This window comes from Glycine max, chromosome 9, assembly GCF_000004515.6.
Source record: "Glycine max cultivar Williams 82 chromosome 9, Glycine_max_v4.0, whole genome shotgun sequence".
Classification (NCBI taxonomy): Eukaryota; Viridiplantae; Streptophyta; class Magnoliopsida; order Fabales; family Fabaceae; genus Glycine; species Glycine max.
The window spans coordinates 36,289,465-36,314,733 of NC_038245.2; the positions used below are offsets into that span (position 1 = coordinate 36,289,465).

General features: G+C 33.6%; 2 pseudogenes; one reads left to right on the forward strand and one right to left on the reverse strand.

The window, feature by feature from the left end:
* The first annotated feature begins 327 nt into the window (after positions 1 to 327).
* On the forward strand, positions 328 to 4,460 carry LOC100807471 (cytochrome P450 736A117-like; annotated as a pseudogene).
* Positions 4,461 to 16,518: 12,058 nt separating this feature from the next.
* On the reverse strand, positions 16,519 to 21,462 carry LOC100808534 (kinesin-like protein KIN-14Q; annotated as a pseudogene).
* Positions 21,463 to 25,269: the final 3,807 nt, after the last annotated feature.

Consider the following 25,269-nt stretch of genomic DNA (forward strand, 5'->3'; position numbering starts at 1 on the left):
CATCAATGGCTGACTCATTAATTATTATGGAAATGTCAAGGTGACAGAGCAAAATCATTGTCACAATTTAGCATTTAGAGCTTGTTTGGTGGTTGGGATAGGAGGACATATGATAGGATAGTTATCCTATATTATAATTCGTTGTTTGTTGTGCTAATAATCGAGATTGAGATGCTTGAAATCTCGCACCAATTTTCCACAAGAGCCATCATAAACCCGAGAGCATGAAGTGTTGAAATTTAAGAAAAAGCTGATGTACGTAAGTAAAAGTAACATTGAAATAGTAGATATGAGAGTTAATTAGGGCAAAAAAAAGTGGAAACGAAGATGATGAGTGACGATAGACACTTTGTGACTGGCACCTTTGTCGATGGTGTGGCACTAAACGCACTTGGTCTTGAAGATCTTCTCATCGTTCTTAGAGTTTTCGGGAGTAGCTTCATCGAACAACAAAAGTTAGAAGCAATAGATGGAAGCTCTGTCATGGTGGGACAAGAGTGAGGTCATGACAAAGTGAAGGGAATGAGAGTGAGGGTTCGTGTACAGACTGAAAATTTAATTTAGTAATAAACTTAAAAGATAGTTTTCATAAAATCATGGTTGTTAGCTTAAAATAAAAACAAGTTTTTCAAAAATCATCAGGGTAACTTGCAAATCAAAGACGATTTTATAAAAATCATTGTTAGCACCTTCTATCAAAGAGAATTTTTATAAAATCGTCTTAAAAAGGTTAGACTTAATTTAAAAAATTTTATTGCTTATTTTTCTATATTGATTTTTCGTAAAACATACAATAATGTTAAAATATAATTTTTTAATAGTAAATGAAAAAAATATGAAAGAGATTTGTCCAAGTTTTATATTTGAGGCAATATGATTCGAAGATGACATATGATTTATCCCATTCTAGATTTCTTGAATGATCCCTTTAAGTAATGAGCATGACGCAAACTAGTCATTGAGGTACGTACAGAAGACTATATGTCCCAATATTTATCTTGATGAACTTGGACATGAGTGTACTTAAACAAACATGTAAAATGAGTCAGGTTATTTTGTCTTAGGATTAAAGTTTAAGAATACAAGAAAAATATTTAAATAGTATATAGATTTTATTGGACTTGTAATGTCATCCATGGGGTTAAAGGAGTATGAGAGGAAGATGTACAAAGGACAAAAAAAGTGTTGGAAAGTTATTCAATACAAAGATCTTTAATATAGTATCACAAACTATTTTATATATTTTGTATTTTCATCCACATGTTTTTTTATTTTGTCAAATTCTTTTTGTCTTATTTTCTTTTTTTATATTTTGCATTAAACATTTTTGTCATCGATCACTTTAAGAACATGGTTTTGTTTATAGAAATACCTTTACAAATTCATAGCAGAATATCTTGAAATTTTTATTCTTCAATGTATGTAAAAAAAATTGTATTTCAATCTAATACTTAAATCTCCTCCAGTATAAAACTAGAATATGTTGCACATGTTAAGTAGTATTTATGTAATGTATATGGACTAATAGTTAAAAAAAAATATTTTATTTATCACATTAGTAATTTGCGATGAAAATATATTTAATAGATCAGTTTCTTATGTATATTTAATTTTTTTTTATTTAAAATATATTAAGTAAAGAGGATTCACCTGTAATTAAAAATTATTTTTTGAAAAATAAAATATGGATATACTTTAAAAATATTATTTTTTAAAAAAGATATAAACAGGAATGAAGTGTCTTTTTTTTCATACAGCAAAAAAAAAAGTATTTTTTTCTCTAGAAAATATAACAGTTTTATTTAGAGTAATCATTCATCGTATATTAAAAACTTATGCTTTCTAGTGTTGCATACGAGTTGCGTGAGGATGAGCCAAGTTCTTCCTCCCAGTTGTAATTAGCTTCATCATCCTCTTTGTGTTATCCAAATGGAATAATAATAATTCCAGCAAAAACCTCACCATCACCACCATCTCCTCCAAAGCTTCCAATAATTGGAAACCTCCATCAACTTGGTACTCATATTCATCGCTCTCTCCAATCCTTAGCTCAAACCTATGGCCCCTTAATGCTGGCTTTTTTAGCAAATGGGGGCAATTTTTTTTTTCTTGATTTTAAATTATTACAAAAAGTTATTACCATTTGGTATTCATACTCAGATAAAAAAGCCCTTAATGCTACTTCACTTGGGAAAGGTGCCAGTTCTTGTTGTCTCAACAACTGAGGCAGCTCGTGAAGTTTTGAAAACACATGACCCCGTTTTCTCCAACAAACCACATCGTAAGATGTTTGATATCCTCTTGTACGGTTCCGAAGATGTGGCATCTGCTGCATACGGCAACTACTGGAGGTAGACGAGGAGTATCCTTGTCTTGCATCATCTTCTCAGTGCCAAAAAGGTTCAATCTTTTGGTGCATTGAGACGAGGAAATCTCCATAATGATGGGAAAGATTAGGCAGTGTTGTTCTTCCTTGATGCCTGTGGATTTTAGTGGTTTATTTTGTACAGTGGCCAATGACATAGTGTGTAGAGCTGCTCTAGGAAGGAGATACAGTGGAGAAGGAGGGAGTAAGCTTTGCACGCAGATCAACGAGATGGTGGAGCTGATGGGTACTCCGCTTTTGGGAGACTATATACCTTGGCTTGATTGGTTGGGAAGAGTTAATGGGATGTATGGTAGGGCAGAGAGAGCGGCTAAACAGGTTGATGAATTCTTTGATGAAGTTGTTAATGAACATGTTAGTAAGGGAAGCAATGATGATGCTAATGAGGAAGACCAGAATGATTTGGTTGACATTTTGTTGAGGATCCAAAAGACAAATGCCATGGGATTTGAGATTGATAAAACAACCATAAAGGCTTTGATCCTTGTACGTACGCAAGATTAGTACATGTGTGGTCGTGCATATTAATATTCTTATAGTCAACTGCTCTAGTTTCTATCTCATCATAAAAATATAAAATCTTTAGGGTTTAATATATTTTTCTCCTTAAATTTTTCAAAAATTTTGTTCGTACTATCTAAATAGTTGTTTTAGCATTTTTGGTCATACTCTTTTCGTATGTTAACATTTTTAGTTTCTTTTGCCAAATAACATTTGTTCATAGCATAATTGTTATTTATATTTTAGTGACTTGTTACATCATTAAAAATTTTAATAAAGCATGTATGGATAATTTTTATTATATACAGTATTTTTTAATTTTTTTATCAACTAGTTTGACGTCATTAACAAGTTTGAATAGATAAAAAATTTAAAACATAATTTATAAAAAAAATAAAATGTTGTTATAAATCAGGGCGACTAAAGTAATGGTTTGGTCAAGTTAATATAAGGTGACTCACGTATACAAATCTTAAGAATTAAAGTGAATGTTTACTCAATAATTTTGTATCTCCAACATTGATACAGTATTAGCAATAATATCTTTAATATACTCTTTCCAGCATACTTTTTACTTTTTGGGTGAAATTCATTTAAGCTTCAGTGAATAATGTGAGTTTGATTATGTCTTATTTCTTGCTTAATAAATTTTACGTGAATTTCACTTCATGATAGAGTCTATTGCAAAGAGTTAAATAGTATATAAGTTCCTAATTAACATTTCTCTAGTTCAGTTGTTTTACAAAAGCTATGTGTTTTTTGATTTTCCATGTATCTAGTAGGTTTTTACACTAATTTCCTAAGCAAAAGTTAGGTCGCATATTAGTTGTTGATACATGTTTAGTTTATTTTTTTTCTTGGAATCAATTCCAAGGTATACGTAGATAATGAAATTGACATATGATGAGTATTTCTTTCAGGATATGTTTGGTGCAGGTACTGAAACTACCTCCACAATTCTAGAGTGGATAATGACAGAAATCTTGAGGCACCCAATTGTGATGCATAAGCTACAAGGTGAGGTCAGAAATGTAGTTAGAGGTAAACACCACATATCCGAAGAAGATTTGATTAACATGCATTACTTGAAGGCAGTGATTAAAGAAACTTTTCGATTACATCCCCCAGTTACCATATTGACTCCAAGGGAATCCATGCAAAATACTAAGGTGATGGGCTATGACATTGCAGCTGGCACACAAGTATGGTTAATGCTTGGGCAATTGCAAGAGATCCTTCGTATTGGGACCAATCTGAAGAGTTTCAACAAGAAAGGTTCTTAAATAGAAGAGTTTCAACAAGAAAGGTTCTTAAATAGTCCAATAGATGTCAAAGGACATGGTTTACAATTGCTCCCATTTTGGAGCAGGAAGGAGGGCTTGCCCAAGATTAACATTTTCCATGGTTGTGGGTTGAGCTTGTAGTAGCAAACCTTGTTCACCAATTTAATTGGGTAATACCTAAAGGAGACTTGGGGGATCAGACAATGGACATAACTGAAACTACTGGGTTGACCATTCATAGAAAATTTCCTCTTATTGCAATTGCATCCCGACATACATATATCACATAAGTAGTGAGTTTTAAAGATTATATAGAAGGAATTACTTAAAAGAAAAATAAGAGAATATTCTCTCTGTAATGTATTATTAAAATAATCTATGCCCAAGAGTGCCTTCATAGAATAATCTATGGTTAGTGATAGTTGAACTATATTGGTTGGTTTATTTATGTTTAAATTTGTTTAAATTACTTTTGTAATTGTATATTTTGTTTGTTTTTTCTTTGTTTCAGTTATGTATTAGTCTAGTCAATAAGTGGTTTCTATACTTTAGGAGCATGTCAGTTTTAATTTTCTGTTTTCTTGAAATCTTGTTATGTGATTAGTTTCTGTTTTGCTTTTAATTTTTTATGTATTGTATTGCTGCTCAGAATAATTTGATTTAGAATAAAATCATTCTATTTCCTCCACATATGTATTGTCTCTCTTCTTCTTTGTTTATTATAGTTTTTCTGCTATAAAACTTACAATTGGTATCAAGAGCTTTTTTCTTAGAGGGACCTGTGAATGAACCCAGTACAACCCACACACACACACACAAAAAAAAAACAAAGCCTATAAACTTGCTTCAACTCATCAAATGGATGGATTCTGAAACTCCTTACACAACACTAACATCGCCTGTGTTTGATGGTGATAATTATCACATCTGGGCAGCAAGAATGGAGGCTCACCTGTAGGCAAATGATCTCTGGGAAGCTGTTGAGGAAGACTTCGAAGTTCTTCCTTTACCAATCAATCCAACTATGACTCAGATTAAAAATCAAAAAGAGAGGAAAACTAGAAAGTCAAAGGCAAAGGCTACCTTGTTTGCTGCTGTTTCACTAGACATTTTCACCAGAATCATGACAATCAAATCAGCATTTGAAGTCTGGAATTTCCTCAAGGATGAATATGAAGGAGATGAAAGGATAAAGGGAATGCAAGCCATGAATCTGATTAGAGAATTTGAGAAGCAAAAAATGAAGAAGTCTGAAACAATCAAGGAGCATGCAAACGAACTTCTTAGCATTGCTAACAAGGTGAGGTTGCTAGGTTCTGAATTTTCTAATTCAATAATAGTTCAGAAAATACTGGTGATTGCCCTTGAAAAATTTGAAGCTTTTATTGCTTCATTGGAAAATACTAAGGATCTGTCAAAGATTACATTGGCAGAACTTGTAAGTGCTATGCAGTCCCAAGAGCAACGGAGGTTGATGAGACAAGACAATGCAGTTGAAGGTGCTTTACCAGCCAAGCACCATCATGCTGAATCCAGTAGAAAGAAATATGTCAAGAAGAGCCAGCCAACAAGCAGCAAAAATAGTGCAAACAACTAAAACAAAGGTAAGGGTAAAAAGAAAAATTATCCACCTTGTCAGCATTGCAGAAAACTAGGTCACCTACCATACAAATGTTGGAAACGACCAGACGCAAAGTGCAACAAGTGCAATTAGCTTGGACATGAAGCTATAATTTGTAGAAGCAAATTTCAGCAGCATGAAGTCAATGCCCAAGATGTTGAGTAGGAGGAAGAAGATTATATTTCTACTGCAACATGCTATTCGATGAGGAGTAGTTTTGAATGTTGGTTGATTGATAGTGATTGTACGAACCATATGACATATGATAAGACTCTATTCAAGGATTTGAAGCCAACTAATGTCTCAAAGGTCAGAATTGGGAATGGTGGCTATATTTTTGCAAAAGGAAAAGGAACCATTGCAATTTCAACGTGTTCAGGTACCAAAATAATATCAGATGTTCTTTATGTACTTGACATTGACCAAAACTTTCTAAGTGTAGGTCAGTTGATTAAAAAGGATTTAAAGTTTCCTTTGAACATCAACACTGCCTTATCTATGACATTGCTGGCCGGGAAGTTCTAAGGGTTAAAATGAGAGGTAAAAGCTTCTCATTTGATCTAACAGAGAAGGAGCATGCAACCTATTTCACTCAAGTCACACCCACGGAACTCTGGCACAAGAGACTTGGTCATTGCCATCTTGAAAGAATGCTAAACATGAAAAAAAGGACATGTCAAAAGGTCTACCAATACTTTCTGATAGTTTGCCAAACTATAATGCTTGTCAATTTGGTAAACAAAATAGAAAATCATTCCCCAAATTAGCTTGGAGAACCTCTCAAAAGTTGCAGCTAATTCACACTGATGTGGCAGGACCTCAAAGAACACCATCACTACAAGGTAGTCTCTACTTTATTCTTTTCATAGATGACTTTACAAGAATGTGCTGGATTTTTTTTCTTGAAATTCAAGCATGAAGTGGCTGAAGTATTTGTGAAGTTCAAGAAAATGGTGGAAACTCAAAGTGACTGCAAGATTCAATGAAAATGGGAAAGAGTATACATCAACAAAATTTAATCAATTTTGTGAAGAAGTTGGAATTGAATATTAACTCACAGCCCCCTACACTCCAGAGCAAAATGGGATAGTGAAAGGATAAACAGATCAATGATGGAGATGGCTAGATGTATGTTGCATGAGAAGGAGTTGGCTAAAACATTTGGGGCGTAGGCAACTAACACAACAGTTTTTTCTGCAAAATCGGCTTCCAACCAAAGTCTTGAAGGATAAAACTCCATTTGAGGCCTGGTATGGCTATAAGCCTTCACTAACTTTTCTTAAAGTGTTTGGTTGTGTTTGTTTTGCACATGTTCCACAGGTTAAGCATGACAAATTTGACAAAAAGGCAATTTTGGGCATCTTTGTGGGTTACAGTTCAGTTTCAAAAGCCTAAAAAGTGTATCATCCTCAAACTGGAAAGATGACTGTTACTAGAGATGTGCACTTCAATGAAGGTCAGGAATGGAAATGGGAAAACTTACAAAGAACAATTGAACTATTTGACAACATTAATGATAATCATCCTGGACAGCAAAGAACAGAGTTGTTGCAAGATGAATTAGAAGATGACCCTCCAGTCAGAGGCAAAAGACTGCTTTCTGATGTTTATCAAAGATGTAATGTAGGAATTTGTGAACCTGCTAGCTGTGAGGAAGCACAAAAGGATCTAAAATGGAAAGTTGCAATGGAGGAGGAAATGTCCATGATACAGAAAAACAAAACATGGGAACTTGTTGATAGGCATGAAGGTAGAAAAGTCATTGGAGTTAAATGGGTTTTCAGAACAAAGCTTAATGCAGATTGCTCAATCAACAAGCACAAGGCCAGACTCGTAGTTAAAGGGTATGCACAAATTTTTGTATCTCCAACATTCTAAGATAAGGTGACTCACGTATACAAATCTTAAGAATTAAAGTGAATGTTTACTCAATAATTTTGTATCTCCAACATTGATACAGTATTAGCAATAATATCTTTAATATACTTTTTCTAGCATACTTTTTAATTTTTGGGTGAAATTCATTTGAGCTTCAGTGAATAATGTGTTTGATTATGTCTTATTTCTTGCTTAATAAATTTTACGCACTACTACAAAAATGCCTTTCTACATTGATTAACTTTGACATACAATGTCGGTTGTTGACCTTCGTTGTATCACCCATCTTAGAATATTCAGACATTCTACGACGATTGTGGACAACCGTCTTAGAATGTGTTATTTTTTTTAAAAGGTCATTTTTTGTAGTCATCTCCAGCTATATATAAACTGTTTGGTTGGAAATCACGTCTTATGCTGATTCTGAATCTTTCCTGCTTTGTTCAGCAGTTTGGTTTGGTTCTTTGGTGACTGAATCACATTGCATGCACTTGTTTGATATACATGCCCTTTATTTTTTAGACACTTGCACCTTAGTTTTTTTATGAAAAGTAATAAACAATGATCAAGATCAGTCCACAATATGAAATCCAATGTTGCACTCTAGTTAACAATTAATATATCAATAGCACATAATTTGGTTCACACTTGTGTGAAAGACAAAGCTTCTTAGTTCTAAACTGATAGCATACCTTTTGCGTCTCTTTGTTTGTGAGTGTTTGTCCTCGTCTTTGTAGATCACTGGTAACGCTAAAAGGTCACATGCTAATGGACTTGACATCAAAAAACTGATAGCAGTCAACCCTTAGCATATAGCAATTTCAATTTTCAAATTATGTTTTTACAACACATAAAAATTCTATTTTGTTCTTCAAACTTTTGAAAGTTTATACATTTGTATGAGACTTGCAAATTTAGTAACAAAACCTTGCTAACTTTCAAATATCAAGTGGCTAATTCAGGACTTGATCTTAGTGTCAATTAATCATGATGCTCTTCATGTTGAAAAGCAAAGACTAAGGTAAGGAACAATGGAAAGACAATAGTTATCTTATTTTATCAAAGGTGAACTTCTAATCTTCCTTAAACGTCCTCTTCATCAAATAAAAAATTTCAACCAAATTTTTTTTATAGATATTAAAAATATTTATGTTTATTGCAAGATTTTAATTTCAGAGACTATTACAGTCTTGCTAAGTCATTCATTATCAAATAAAAACACATGTAAGTGCACATAAAAGTGACTAGAAACATGATTAATTAGCAACAAGCTATAGAAGTAACTCACTTCACTTTGAAGAGCAAAGGCAGCGGTGGCACGAGAGTAAGAGTCTAGATCAAGAAGAGTGGTCAAGAGAGCACAGGCAAAGGAAGGAAAATCCTTGAAATTTTCTTCATAATTAGCTTTATAATGTGGTGGTGGACGGAAGCTTGTCATTAGCTTCATTTTTATCTAGTAATCCATTGAAGGTAAACCATAAAGTTTGTAAATCATGTGAAGTTGTTCCACCTATATACACAAAATGCTTAGCAGCTGACCAGACTCCAAAAGCTTCTATTAGCAGGTTTAATTAATATAGAATGTACCAAATGCATTCACAAATTCATAAGATATGAATCACAATTAAAATATGCTTTTGAGATTTCAACCATCCAATCTTCATCGATGCCAATTTATGATTGTGCGAATGCATGAGTTCAAAGAATTCGGGTCAATACCCAAATATAGTAGGGGGACAACATAAATTATTATATGGTCTAAGACTATCATGTCCTCGGTAATCTTCTCGTAACATATAATTGAGTTTTATTAATTTTTTCTTGAAGAACTCAATTACATGTCATGTAAAAGTTATTTATCATCATAGACAGATCACATGTAGTAGACCATGTCATAATTTCTCCATGAAAGGGGGCAAAAATTAGTTAGTTACTTTAACATGCATGTGACATGACTTGATATAAGTTTCGATAATGATGAGATCAATCATCGTTGTGTACAAATAAACTCTTTCACTATTTTCATGCAGTCCAAATAGTTTTACCTCGGTCCTCTCAGGCATAATTGGTCTTCCAAGGAACATCTCTGCCAACAAGCATTATGCCCTCCAGAGATGAATTTCATATCCATAATCCATTGATCCTAAAAGAAGTTTAAGAGCTCTATACCAAATTGTGACCACTCGATTTGTAAAAGGTCCTTCAAGTTTGATAGCAAAAGAATTTGGCAACCCAAAATCTGAAATTTTTAGCACCCCTTTTTTTTATCTACTAACAAGTTAAAAGGTTTAATATCTCTATCCATATTACACTTGATCTACATAAATTACAACTAAACCACTATTATCATTTCATCACTAGCTAAAAGCTGATCCAAATATCAACAACATGAACAACATAGGAAGTGACTAAAGATTTTTAAGTTTAAGCTATTACAAATCCTATATTTATTAATAAACAAAATCAAGAACAACTAAAATAAAAGAAAAAAATCATTTATATGTAGCCTTTCCTAGAAGCAAACAATTACAATTTACAAACATCTCAAAATGAATGTTAGGAATAAAAATATAATTAGCTCGAATTCTAGTATAAAAGTTATTTATACTTCCAATCATTCATAGACTAATGAGTGATAATATTGTTAATTTTTGTAATAATTACTTTAAAGACATATTTAGAATGATTTATAATTTATTAATAATGTAAAATATTTTTATACTAAGAGTGCATTGAAATTAATATCAGGATAGAAACCAAACCTGTGGTTCAGTGAGTTTCTCCCAGGGCAGGAGATAATTCTTGTAAGGTCAGAATGCATGTAATAAAAAAGTATATGTAGACTATACTACATCCTTGATGTTGCTAGTCCTTCCAGTTTTATGACATTAGGATGATCTAGAGCCTGCAATATCATTATCTTTCTTTCCATAAACTTTATGCTTTCAGGATCGGATGTGTGAAATGTTACGTTCTTCAAAGCAACAATCTTCCCACTATCTTTATCTCGGGCTTTGTATACATTGCTATATATTGCATGCCCCACCGACCACCCCCGATAAATAAGTTAATTGCTATACGTTGGCTTGAATGTTGTCCTACTTGTGGCAATTTTAGGCAACCACAAATAGTTTGTCTTAACCTATAATATAGAAAATCACTTTTCTTACACTAACATGAATAAAAAAATCTAATCATTTATTAGCACAGAAAATTATGAAAAGATGGTTGAGTAATCTCCAAATGAAATTTTTAGCTCATGCACAAAAACTTATGGCACAATCACAAATAGTTTGTCTTAACCTATGAGATAGTATATCACTTGGTCTAACTAACATGTATGACAACACTTTATTAGTTACTAGTAGAGAAAATTATGAAAACATGGGTGAGTAATCTCCAAATGCAACTTTTAGCTTATGCACACAAACTTATCAAGTTTGAAGTAAACTAATAGTAGAAGTAGAGGCATGCTGCCACACAAACTTATGAATTAATGTTAAAACATTTTGAAGAAAGGAAACACATGGTTTGGTGGTTGTTGAACATTATTTATTGCCATTTGTTGATGCGTTCCACTTTTAAACTTATGTGGATATTTACATGTTTGATATATGGAGCAAACTGTCTACACAAGCACCTATAATGGCACAAAAGTGGAAAAAGTTATGGTGGGTCTATTTCATAATGTAGTTAAATTCAACTATGTTTATCTTGTGATTTTTTGCTAAAATACTAATTATGTGGCCATTTTTCAGCTATATGATTCTCAACCTAATTCTTTTTCCCTTGCACAAATAAATGCATTTTGTGTGCATTTGTCTTCATATGGATTTATTTTAATTGATAATAAACTCAGCTAGTAGCTCACAAGCAACATTTTAACAAATAGAAATACAAGAAATCAGTAGTTTCACCCTAAACTACAACTGGCAAAGTAATATAGACGAAAACAAATAAGGACTAAGAAACAAGCTGAATTTAATTCTAAAAGTTAGTTTTTTTATGATTGTTACCCTTAATAGATGCTTGTGCCTCTCCTTTATGAGAATTGGTTTCTATTATTGATTTCTATTATTGATTTCTTATCGAAATAATTGAAATATTTGAATAATTATATAAATATTGCCTTAATTTTCATATTTTAACATGTAAGGATTATAAGATGAAGTCAGGTTTATGGAGCTATAAATGAATTTGGTTGACGTTGCTCATGCTTTATGTTTATGTTTTTTTAGCTTCATAATCAAGAATAGAAAGTCACTTGTTACTGTTGTGAAATTTTCTATTTTTTCTAAACTAGGAATAATATGGAATGAACATAATATTTGTAGAAAATGGTTGAGCTAATATATCCTTTGGTCCTGGAAAGTGACAACTGGTGTTGCTTTGGTCTCTGAAAGTGTTTGTCTATATAAATTGTTCTCTAAAAGTATGAACCTGCTAACATGTTCACACTATCCAGTTATTAATCTGCTAACAATTTTATCTCCTAAAGTACTTATTTTATGTATCACAACTTTCAGGAACCAAAGCTATATAAGTTGTCATTTTCAAGGATCATATTGTTTATTAATTGTAAATGGATTAACTGTTTATTGTTAGGGAATACAACTTTAGAAATGCATGCACATGATGAGTTAGTTCTGTCTTTTTGATAATTTGGGACACAATGAGACAACGGTTATTATCTCTTCTTTCTTCCTATATCCACTCTGTTGGATTTGAAAGGGCTTTTTTCCATTGGTGTTGACCAATAACTAATTGATTTATATAGCTTAGAATGTTCTGCCAAATCTTGATTAGTACTTATGTTGTGTCGGCCTGGGCTAAATATCAGACTTGGAGGAGATATAAGGTTGGTTGGGTGGTTAAAAAAGAAAGAAAGGAGGAAAATGTAGTGGTTTTGATCTCTAGTGTTAACAAAAAAACTAAAAAACTAATAATTAACATTATTCAATAAAAAAAATTAGACTTAGAGACTGCTTACTGTTTCAAATTTTAGTTAACTGAGTGATAATGAGTTGGAATCTATTTGATAGGGAAAAGGAAAAGGTATTGGAATCTTGTCATTTCTTTCTCTCATGGAGGGAAGTGTTAACAGATTGGAAACCGTACCAATTTTATCAAGTAGTAAAGATTAAAACGGAAGTCTGAGTGTCGAGTCCACATGGACTTTGTTTATAATTGCGTTGGTAAATACCCAATTTGTAAGCAATAGAAGAAGTAGAAGAGACAAGAAATTGTAAATGTGAAATTTGTGGATAAAAAGGGTAGAGAAAAAGACAATTAGAAAATTAAACAATAGCTTTAATGCAAAAGATGAATTCAATATAAGATAATGTTGGGTCCTAACATGCCTAACTATCCCTGATGCAATATTAATGAGTTTTTCTATTGAATGCTTTCCCAATTTCCACCCGCATCTACTAATATGCTCAACCTGAATCCCTCACGCTAAAGAGCCTAATTTATGTATTGTTTCTCCCAAATCCCTTTGCAAAGATAGAATAATAAACAACATTAAGTATGAAGATGCATGCAGGGGCACAACAGAGTCACTCTATCCCTAGAAATACAGTGTTGAGATATTCTTTCCCAGTTGTTTTAGACATTACCACTTCCCAATCAATAACCCCTAAAATAGATGTATGGATGGCCAAACCACACAATAACAATAGAAATTGAGATTGCATTAATAGATAAGAAGAATAGTTACATTACAAGGGAGCTTTGGCTGCTAGGCCCCAACTGAGGGGTTTAGCCTCTCATAGTCATGAGAGGTTGTACACCTCGAAGGCTAATGGAAGAAAGTGATAAATGATAAGTAACAACCAAAACAGTAGGGAATGACTAAGTAAGAGGATTTCCCCTAAGAGAGAGGCTCAGGCTTTGGATTTATGCACTGGAGGGCTTTGAGACTCGGTGTGTCTTTTCCTTCAGCTTCCTACTCCTTTTATAGGCCTAAGGTAGCTTACTTTTCACGCTGACTTTGCGCTGAGTGCGCATTGGGTCTTCTTGTGCTGAGCCGGACTTGCGCATTGGGAGAGTGCATGTGCTGAACGAGACCTGCGCTAAGCCTGGAACTGCTCACTAAATGAGTGTTGTGCGTTGGGCTTGCAGTGCGCGTTGAGCATGCTATCTTCTTATGTTTCTTTTTCTTCACAATTTTTTGTCAAATTCCCTCTAAAACACTTCATTCTCCTTCTTTTGACTTAAGCTAATTACAAATGGCAAAGATGTTAATTTTTCATTATTTCATTAAAAATAATAATAAAGTAAAGAAATTACACCTACTTATTAATCCAAATTGACTATAAAATTTTCAGATAGGAACTTGAGTTTTAAAGAGCACAAAAAGGTCAATTATGATGAATTTCTTAAAGTCAAAGAGCTGCAATAGAGGGGTTCTCTTGAGGATGAAAGTGACGAGCATCATAATTCTCAACCTAGTAAGGTGGAGAAATATGAGTCATTTTAACTGAGTTATAGTGTAAAAGAGATGGACATTGAGGGTAAGAAGTCTTCAACGCCTCTAGCTAATGGTTCTTAGACAGTGATCAACAAATAAAATCCACTATCTTTTCATTAGTTTCATTTTATGGATTGAAGAAAGCTAAATGATTCATTGTATTGTATCATTTGTATGTAAATAGTTTCTTTATTCACCATGCTTATTATGATCCATTCACACTTTGGTTGTATTATGGAAAATTGCTTTATGTTTGGCATCTTCGAGGAGTTTGCTTTGGCTTTTATAAGTTATTAATGTTGGATGCTTAAAGGGAGGAAATATATCCCAAACTGGAACTATATTTCATTTCTTATTTCCTTGTGATTTTTATGTGATTTGTGTAGAAGTACTATGCCCCAGTTTTTAATCCTATCAGATTCAGATGATTCTCTTGCCGCCACTAAGAACCCAATTACTATGCATACAAAAAAAATATTGTTTTAACTTTATTTAAAATGCATCATTCTTTCCTAATAAATGGTAAATTTAACTTTATTTCATTAACGAAGATAAATATTAATTGCCAGCACATCTGCATCAGACAAAACATACCCCTAAAATAACAACCACCGAACCTAACTGTGAAAACAATACCATCACAAAGCCAACCACTCTAAGCCTCATTAGGATCATGTGTCCTTCATCCTCACTACTAGAAAAGCGCTTTTCTATGATAGACATTCTAAGAAGATTCTATAGACTTGTCTTAGTATACGACGCGGTGGTATTTTTGTAATTAAGGGGATTATAATTATTATTTACGTGGCACATTCTAAGACGGTCATAAGGAACCATCTTAGAATGCCACATGGTGGCAATTTTGTAATAACACAGATTGAAGACAACGACGGTCCTTGTTTATGATCGTCTTCGTTCATAGAGAAGATTTGAACTCTGAAACTTCCCTAGTCACGCACACATGTGTTTTTTGCCTCCCTGAAAGCATTAATTTCCTCTCACCCTACGTCGTGCCTGAGTTCGTCTGTTTGTCACTGTCGATGTCTACATGGGTGTTTTGGTGGCCGGAGTTCTCTACTAATTAACAGTCATCTCGCGCCTCCGTACATCTGTGATACAGGTAAGAAAATCTAATTAAAATCACTTAAACTGCAAAAATATGCCACACTTGCATTGTATTATATAGACATTTGTACACATAAGTCATGTTCGCACACACACACAAGTGTTCCTATCCTTTGAGGATGTTGCATTTTGAATGTTTTATGTTGCCTTCAATTTTAGGGCCTTATATGCATACAATGTTTTAGGTGTTTGAGGAGCATGAATGAAACTTACATTGTTGGCATCTGCGGGGTAAAAATAAAAAATGGAAATAACTATAGCGATGAAATAGTTTAACCTAAAAAATTTCCCAAAAGTCCAACTCCAATAGTGTCTTAGAATGGGTTTGTTTGAATAAAGTATAGTCTATAAGCATTAATAGAAATTTTTTTATTTAAAACGTAAAATAGATTAAAATGTAAGAGGTTCCATATATATATAAAAGCTAAGTTCACAACAACTTGGTTTCCTTGTGAGTAAGAATTGTTGTTGGCGGGCAGTGATGGTAGCGGGTCATTGTTGGAGATGCATTTGTGGCTAATTTCAATGTTGGTCCATAGTAGGAGCTTGGAAGACCTTTGTTACCAGCTACAGCTTAGGCCATTTAGCAGTTAGCAATAGGATACTCATTGAATATGTGGTTTTTCTTTTCACCTGCTGAATGGATTGGAATGGAAGACTTAATGAGAACTCTTTGTAATTCTATAAAGATTGGAAGTTTCCTAACCTCATTTCCGAAATAAACCAAGATAACTTGAAACAAAAGCTCCATGTCATTTCTTCTCTTAACAAATGAGTTTCATACTATTTTTGATATTTCTTGAGAAGCCATCCATAGTCATTGCAAGTTTTGACAGCATTGTACCTTAATGATGTTGCGATATGTTGGCCAACAACATAGTAACCTTTTAGTGTACAATGGATCATATTATTTTTACGAAACATTTCTTCATTTTATTATTTAAATAGCTATTTACTTAATTAGCATGATAAACTCTTGAGCAATTTGTTTTTTACTGCAAGGCATCAAGTACGATTTAGTACTGAAATGTTATTGGCTTATTTATAACTTTATTGTTCTTAGACATCCATAGTCAATTACTATTGGAAATCAATCTATATATTATGTCGAGACTCAAGACTAGCATGTTTGTAGATTGATGTTCACACTTGTTATGGACGAGAATCATGAGATAAATTTTTCACATACATACACATTAAGGGGTAGACAATAAAGTTATCACACTTTTCTAGCATTTCCAATATGAAAAACATATATTTTTTTCACATTACTTGAAAGGGGTTACATAGAAGAAATCAATTTCATCTATCCACACATACAAAAAAAAAAAATCTAGATCAACACAGCTTTTAGATCCATCCCCTTTCCTTTTCCTTTTGACTATTCTTTTGTTGAATATCTTTAGCTCCTCCTCTACTACCAATCTCCCCTACTTCCAATGGAAACTCTAACTTTCTCCATTCCTACATTTACACCAACCTTCCTCATGTGCTGCTGAAATGGAGACTTAACCTGTATTTTCTTGTGAAGGCTTCTTCTTAGTATGCTACCAATCCTCTTAGCACCACTTCTAACTTCTTTAGGACATAAGAAATGAGTCTGTGCAAGCACACAGTTGGTTTCTGATTCCCCATTGGCATCCTTCTGATCAAATTGGTTTGTTAACTTTGGTAATAATGGTGACTGGAATTGTGTTAAGCTAGGTATACTTGGGAGTCGAATCAGAGAGTTTCTCCTTGAAGCAACGGCTGAAGGAACATGCGGTGTCATCATGCAGATAGAAGGTCTTCCAAGCCTTTTTGGCAGTAGGGCTTTGTCAGCCATGTCACCATTGTTTTCTTTCTCAGCATGATCAATGCACTTGATGGACGTCTCCATTGTGGAAATAGGTATACAAGGTTTCAAGATAATTTTCTTAGTGAGTGGTTTAGCTGAATTTATTTGTTGGTCTTTGAACCACCCACCATTAACTGGATCATTGAAATTCTTAAGACTTCCTAGTGGTCTACTTGCAAGTGCTAGTCTCAGAAGTGTATTGTTTTGCTTTTCTTGATGTTTCATTTGGTGCTGTTCAACTATCTTTGAGTCTACATGTTGACGCGCCAGCTTTCTCTCAACCAAAAGTTGTGATTCCGGTTCCTTGACCTTGAAAGTGAAAATGGACAATGATGAGACATTTGCAAGTGAAGTCCAAGAGAATCCATCTACTTCAGGAAAGGAAGACTACTTAGAAGGATATAAATTATAAATTTGTGCTTTGATACAACACCTTCTCTTGGAGATTTTTGTTCTTATTGTCTCTTTCCTTCATCTTGGACTCCAATCCATGGATTGTTTCCTCCAGCTTCTTCATTTGCAAATCTTTCAGTTTTACCTCTTGTTTGACTTTCTCAAGCTAACAAAGGAGAGTCAACTTATTGAAAATGAAACAGGCTATGACTGTTAAGCAGTGAAATATAGGTAGTTTATAAATACAACAACATTACATCAGTCATACCATTTGTTTGTGTCTCAAAAGTTCAATAGTGTCCAACTGCTTTCTTGTAGATCCCAATTCTATTCCTCTTACTCTACTAGCAAAGTTTAGAGAGAAAATTGTCTCACTCAAATAGTTTTCATTAGAATTGATCTGTACAAACATGAGTGCATTTGAATGTGCGCCTAGAAAAACAAGAGTGTCCATCAAATTTTCTAGTTATATTTGCATACATGTGGAGGATAGAAGTCAGGCATACACGTGCAAAAGAAGCAACCCTAGATAAGTTTCTTTGCATGGAGAAATAAGTACCTAATGAGTGTTGCAGTAAGTGTGTAAGGTTGGAGTTCCTGCAGCATGAAGAACAAAAATTTCAATACCAACCAATAGACCAAAAGATATTTCAGCATTTGTAATCGAAAACATGAGCTAAAACTTATGTTGACATAACCTGAAAGGAATGTGTGAACTTTTTGTTGCAAGAGCTGATATGACATCACCAAGTGCAGAGAGAGACCTATTAATATTTTGTGTCTCCTTTAGTCTATTGCCATGCACTTCTGTCTTTGCCACTCGTTCACTGCCGGCTAGGTCCTCAACCATAACTTGGTTCTCGTGCATTCCCCATTCAACTAATTGTCCCCCTTAACCATAACACATTGAATGCTGTATATAGAAACAACAGACCATCATAAGCGGTGTTTATCCAACCACATGGTTTACAAATGAATATGATTCAAATATGGTTTAGGAATGTAATTAAAAAAAGTTTAAGCTGACCAGTGAGATCGGCTGCTATGCTCATTGGAATTGGTTGAGCTTACTGCCCTCGCATTGCTACTGGTTTGTAGGACTTCCCAAACTTCAGTCATATTGTTCACGTGTGCCTTGCATTCCTCTAGCAGCTTGCCTTATCTCAAGTCATACTGTTCCTGGATGATTTCCTACAACCAGCAAATATGTTATTTGCTCATTGTACGCTTCTAAGACACTTACAGAAATGTCATAACAGTAGAGCTTTTGCCTCTCCTTGATTATGTCAAACATTTTCTTAAAATAAATTAAATTAACACCTCGAGCCTCTTCTGTGCCCTCCATTGTGAAAGTTTTACCTGTCCTAGTTTGTCCATATGCAAAAATGCATACATTGAACCCATCTAGAACTGAGGTTGCAAATGGTGCTGCATCTTCAAAAATATCACCTATAAAGAAAACAATACAAATCTATGAAAATGAGAATTTGTGTTCATTTCAGAATCCCATCTTACAGAATTCATGGCATGAAAGCATCAATACCTTGCTTAGCTTGGCGTGGACCAAAGACAACATCAAACTTGAAAGTCCTCTTAGGAGATCCATTTGACATTACAGTTAAATCACCATCTTTCGCAGATTCAAAATCTAAGGCCATTATTGCTCCTGCATATATCTCGTCGGCATTGACAGGCCATTGTTGCCATTGTAGATACTTTCAAGTTTCATCTAAAATGACATAAAATTAGAGGCATTTATTTGATTTCTACCCATTTCAACTTTGAATAAATATCACTAGAGATTTTAAAGCGATTTGAAACTTGGGACTCTTTATATTTGTTATTGTTCATAGGAGTGAATTCAGGTTCAAATTAAAAAAATATAAACAATAAAAGGAGTATTTGTGGAATTTTCTTTAGTTGATTGAGAAATTAAACATTGTCTGAAAAGATTCTATTTTTTTTTTTTATCTTAGAAGTCAGGATATTTTAATCTATGAGTGATGATTGATGAGCATGTAGTTGGAATTTACTTTTTAGTCTTTCAAAGAACCACTGAAATTATAAATATAAATTGTTGAGACTGGGGAAATGTTTTGAGCAAGAAATGACTCTGGTCCCTTAATTCGTAGGGCGCTGTCACATTAGTTCATGGTAATTGAATCGGGATTCAAATAGTGAATTGGAGGACCTATTTTCCAAATCTTGAATTGAATTGTGAGATTCATGATTGATATTAAAATATAGTATATACAACTAACAAAGACATAAAAGCACAAATTCATGAAGGAATGAAAATGTAGATTTTTTTCATGTGAAGACTAAAATGAAAAGAAATATCAAGTGTAAGGACCAGAATTTTAATTTAACCTTATTTAAATGATTATTGTTTTTTTGCTAATGTCTACTATTAAATTATGTGTGCATGCATGCTTATAGTACTCAATATAATGTTAAATGGGGTTATGCTATTAGTATAGCATGAGGATAAACATTGCTCTAAATAAAAATTTCATTCTATTGTATGAGGATGAATGTAATTGTTGTTATTCAGGTCTTCTTTTGTTCTGAATTTATGAATGTATCTATTGATTCTTTTTCTTTGATATAGGTTTCTTTTATGACTAAGCTACTTGTTTCTATTGATTCTAAAGTTGTTTGAGATTGTATTTTGGTCGTAGAAACTTTTTGTCTCAACAAAATTCAATGTATTAGGCTAGCTCTTGGAGGAGCTGAACAAGTATAGGTATTACTTTATTCTCCGATGTCCATTATGCTATCACCTTGCTCTATAAAATTCCTACCTCCAATTAGATTCAGTTCCTCAAATAGTGGTACTAGAGGCCCTGGTAATTGGCAGTGATGATTCATGCTATCTTTCACATTCCTGTTAATGTATAATCAGTTTAACTTTTTAAGGTCTATGAAAAGTGTATAATATGTTGCCTTGATTGACTTCAATATACATATCATGAGAATAGATTTTAATGGACATAACTAACAAAACTTTTTTCTTAAAAAAATAATAAAGGAAAAATTAGGTAGTCACAATAATTACTATATTTTTGTAAAATTATTCTAGTATGGTATACCATTAATTAAGCAGAAAAAAAGGAAAAAAATTGAAGTTGGAAGAGGTTGAAGCAGATCTCTGAACTTGAACAATTCCAAAGGGATTGAGCATTCCATGGAGATACTTTAGGATTGATTAATTTGCAATGATCATTTTTGTTGAATACCACAAATTTGACGAGCTTTAATCTTTGTACTTGTGCCAGAAACCAGAAAACTTGTCTAAGGTGGCATGAATCTTCTTGATTTGTGAACATCTATAGCTACAATGTTGCCAACATAATTTTGGGGACTCACAAAGGAGATCATTTTTCCAAGAACTCTAGAGGTAATTATACTCTTTTTATTTTAACTCAATATATAATACTCATCAATGTGATTACCTCCTTTTAATTTCTTTAAATTAGGTAATAATATCACAATTTGTTTATTGGCAATTTATGTTTCCACACATAATATATATACTGCTTTAAATGAAGACCACTTGTGTCTTAGTTAAATTAGTGTGACAAAGACTATTGCAAACGAAAAGCTATGTAATAATTTGAAATGTAAAAAGTTAATTGTGTGCCTTTTATCAAAGATTTTATAAAAGGACAATGTTGATAGTTGAAACATTGAGACACCTAGGCCAAAACTTTAGTGTTCAATGCTGGGATCACTCACACAACATGGAATCAACCCACACATTCAGATCCCCTTTTGATCCTCTCAAAAAATAGCATAATTTGGAACAAATTGCCAAATTGAAGACCTCCTTATTGTCCCTTTTGGTGGAGATTAAAGTTGGCCTAGTTAGAATACCTTTTTGAACATATGTTGATAACACCCTTCACAATTATGTATGATTACCATCTTAAGGGGCATCACTTTCTGTTTGATGAGGCTTTCCATTATTACTTGCTTGCTCCTTGCATCATAGTCTGCTTTAAAGAATGGCATTCATCTCATTGCTCTTTGTGCAGACATATAAGCCATTGTCAATGGCTTTCATGCATCCCTTAGTAATTTCATTCATTCACGAAATAATGTTTATAATGTTCAGAACTTCAAATAATGTCCAATAATTAACATGTACACATTGTGTGTTTTCTTTTTTTTTAATGTTTTTCCCCGTGGATAACACTGTGCTTAGAGATTAGATCAGCCACAGACATGTTGCATTTGCTTGTGCATGCAACATAGTAAGGAAAAATGTTTGGACTTTGTTATTTATTGGCAGAACCACTTGACTGGACAAACTTCAAGCTAGAGTTTGCCTACAATTCACCTAAGCTAGATTGGAGACTCTGAACAACTTCACTGGAAAAAAAAGCGTGAAGCTAGAGAAACATACAAGTCACCTAAGCTTCAGGTTATAATTTCGTAATTTGTTGACAATGATATGCCAACAAAGGGTAATTAAGGTGGACCACATGCTTCAGTTTGAAAACCTTGTTGCTCTGAATGGTTTTGACATGGAAGTGGTAAGCTTGACTTTGAATTTCCACATGTAGAAACTCCTCCTGAGGTATTACAGTTATGTGAAACAATGTCTTGTGATGATGTGGTACCCATTCTTACAATGTCTGCCATTGAAGCACATCTTTTAAGAATTCTTCTCATTGAGGGTTCAGGTCCTAGAGAGGCTTGGGTAGAATCTAGTACGGAATGTCTTGTTAATAATGATTGTCTTCCCACTAGGTTGTGCCAGCTATAGAAATCAAATGATGCCATGTGTTCTATCATGAATCCTTAGAAAATCCATTTATAAATTTATTTTTAATGGTTTGACCTAGACCTTTGTTGGTCTCCTAGTCCTACATCTAATTACATGGCTATCCAGCATCTGGTTCACTCCATACTGTGTTTGTATTACCCTTATTCTCACAACGCCAAACCACCTTAGGCAACATTGTTAATTGTTTTCCTCAATAGATGCTACCCTACTTTCTGCGTAATGTATGCATTTTTTTATCCTCTATGTTGTATGTACACTCATGTACCACAACATTCTTATCTCTGCAACAGTAAGTTTAATACCTTATGGTCCTAGTGATTGTCTTTATAGGCCAACATTCTGCTCCATAGTCTGTACAACATCAAAATATTATGGTTGAAACTCATCGAGTGGTAGAAATGATTAAAATAAAGCAAACATGACATATTTATCTTGCATATATAATAAATGAGGAATGTAAGAATACCCATAGTGTTTGTGATTGTATCTAGCATGATTTAATCATATCTTAGATATCACTGTTAAACAAGGTTTTTTAACCATGTTTTACCTTCTCATATGGACAAAGAATATCCTGAACTTCTTCATTTTCCTATGCCATTAATGTTGTATGTTTTCACATTTCCTGGTTGAAACATCTGAATATAAGGCTTAAGGATAAAACTAAATTTGACCCAATCCTTATACAATTAGACTCTTAAAAACCTTAAATTTATTGTATCCTATCGTTTAACACTACAACTAAATTCCATTGAATATCTTCATTTATTTTTTTACCTTCCCCTAAAACCAAAATACAACTTTATTAATTAGAGCCTTTAATTTTGTTTATGTACAAATTTATTTTGATGACCAATAAATTTAAATTTTGCCTTAAAAAATTTCAACATCACATTTTGACATCTACAGTTAAATTTAGAGTTAAATTTACTACCAATTCATAAGGGCAAAATAGGCAACAAGTCTATAGCCTACAAGCATAGCCACTAAAGCAACAACAAATAATAATGGCAATCAAGTAATGGGCATGTCATATGTATTGCTTATTAACATAATTTGTTGTAGTTTAACATCTAGTTACAAAAATGTTGTTCGTTGAAAACCCATATCCATTGCTTTTACCCGATCATAAATACATATGTCGTCTGTGTGTTTGAATTTATTTTGTTTTGACAATTGTACTCCTACTTTGGTGTTAAACACACTTTATTGTATGTAGGTAGTACTATTAAATCATCTATCTTCTATTAAAGATACCAACAAATTTCTTCTTGGTTCACTGGACATACACTCATCTTATAATCACCGGCATTACCGCAACCAAAGTCATCGTCAATAACTTCTTTTGAGGTATGTATGTCATTCTGACACTTATGTTGTTATTTATTACATTTTTTGTTGGAATATGAGTATTGTTTAATATTACATGTTTGTACATTGTGAGCGAACCATAGTTTCCCATTTGAGATTGAATACAACGATTAATACGGACAGTTTGGATTAATTATTGTATTGAATCTTGAATCATCCGTATGGACAGTTTGGGAAGACTAATTATTTTTACTTAATTCTTACTTATAAGTTAAGTATGTTGTGTTAATTTTGACTAAATATCAGTTTAGTGCATCTTGCTTTGTTCTCCGGGTGCATACATGATCGTGGTGAATTGATGTCACCACTTTCATGTCGTGTACTTGGAGACCAAAGCGAAATACTGCCGAAATTTCATCAAATTTAACATAACCATCTTAACTTGTTTGTGTGAATCAAGTAAAAATTTGTCTTCCCAAATGGGATAGGGTCACACCTTTTTATGAAAAAAGAGAGGTTGTCATGCATATCGGATAATGTACCCTGTGTCACAGTACACCAAAGATGGATCAAAGTTAGATGAAAGCAACACGCATAAGTGACCAGTATCAGAATGGGGTTGAAGAATTCTTGCAATTTGCCCAACAAAATGCACTAGAAATGGGTGGACTATATTTGTGTCCATGTGTTAAATGTTTGAATGGGCGAGGACAATCATTGAATGACATTAGAACACGTCTTATTTGTGATGGTATCAGTCCTACTTGTACAAAATGGATATGGCATGGTGAGTTACCACAAATGTCGACAGTCCCTCAAACTGATGCAGTTGATGTACAAGTCGGTGATCATATAGAAGACATGCTCCACGATCTTGGACAAGAGGGTTTTAGGCAAGCACATGCACCTTATTATGAAAAATTAGAAACTGATTCTAAGAAGCCATTGTATCTCGGGTGCACAAACTTCACACGGTTATCGGGGGTGTTAGCTTTGGTGAATTTGAAGGAAAGATTTGGGTGGAGTGACAAAAGCTTCAATGTATTACTTTTGTTATTGAAGAATATGCTTCCTGTGGATAACACGTTACCCAAGAATCATTACGAGGCCAAGAAGATTTTATGTCATGTGGATATGGAATACCAAAAAATACATGCTTGCCCTAATGATTGTATTTTGTATAGAAATCAGTTTGCACAAGTGCGCAACTGCCCTACATGTAGGTTGTCACGCTACAAAATGAAGTCTGACGAATGCAATGATGATGCAACCACATACAAGGATTATCCAACAAAGGTGTGTTGATATCTTCCAGTAATACCAAGGTTTACGCGATTATTTAATAATGCACATGACACAAAAAACCTAACATGGCATGCTGATGGGAGGATAAATAATGGATTGCTCTGTCATCCTGCTGATTCTCCCCAATGGAAGACAATTGACCAGTTGTATCTGGAATTTGGACAGGATCTTAGAAATCTAAGGGTTGATCTTGCTTCTGACGGAATGAATCCTTTTGGTAACTTGAGCTGCAACCATAGTTCATGGCCTGTTTTGCTAATGATTTACAACCTTCTTCCTTGGTTATGCATCAAGTGAAAATACATTATGTTGTGTATGATGATAGCCGGTCCAAGACAGCCAGGAAATGACATTGATGTCTATCT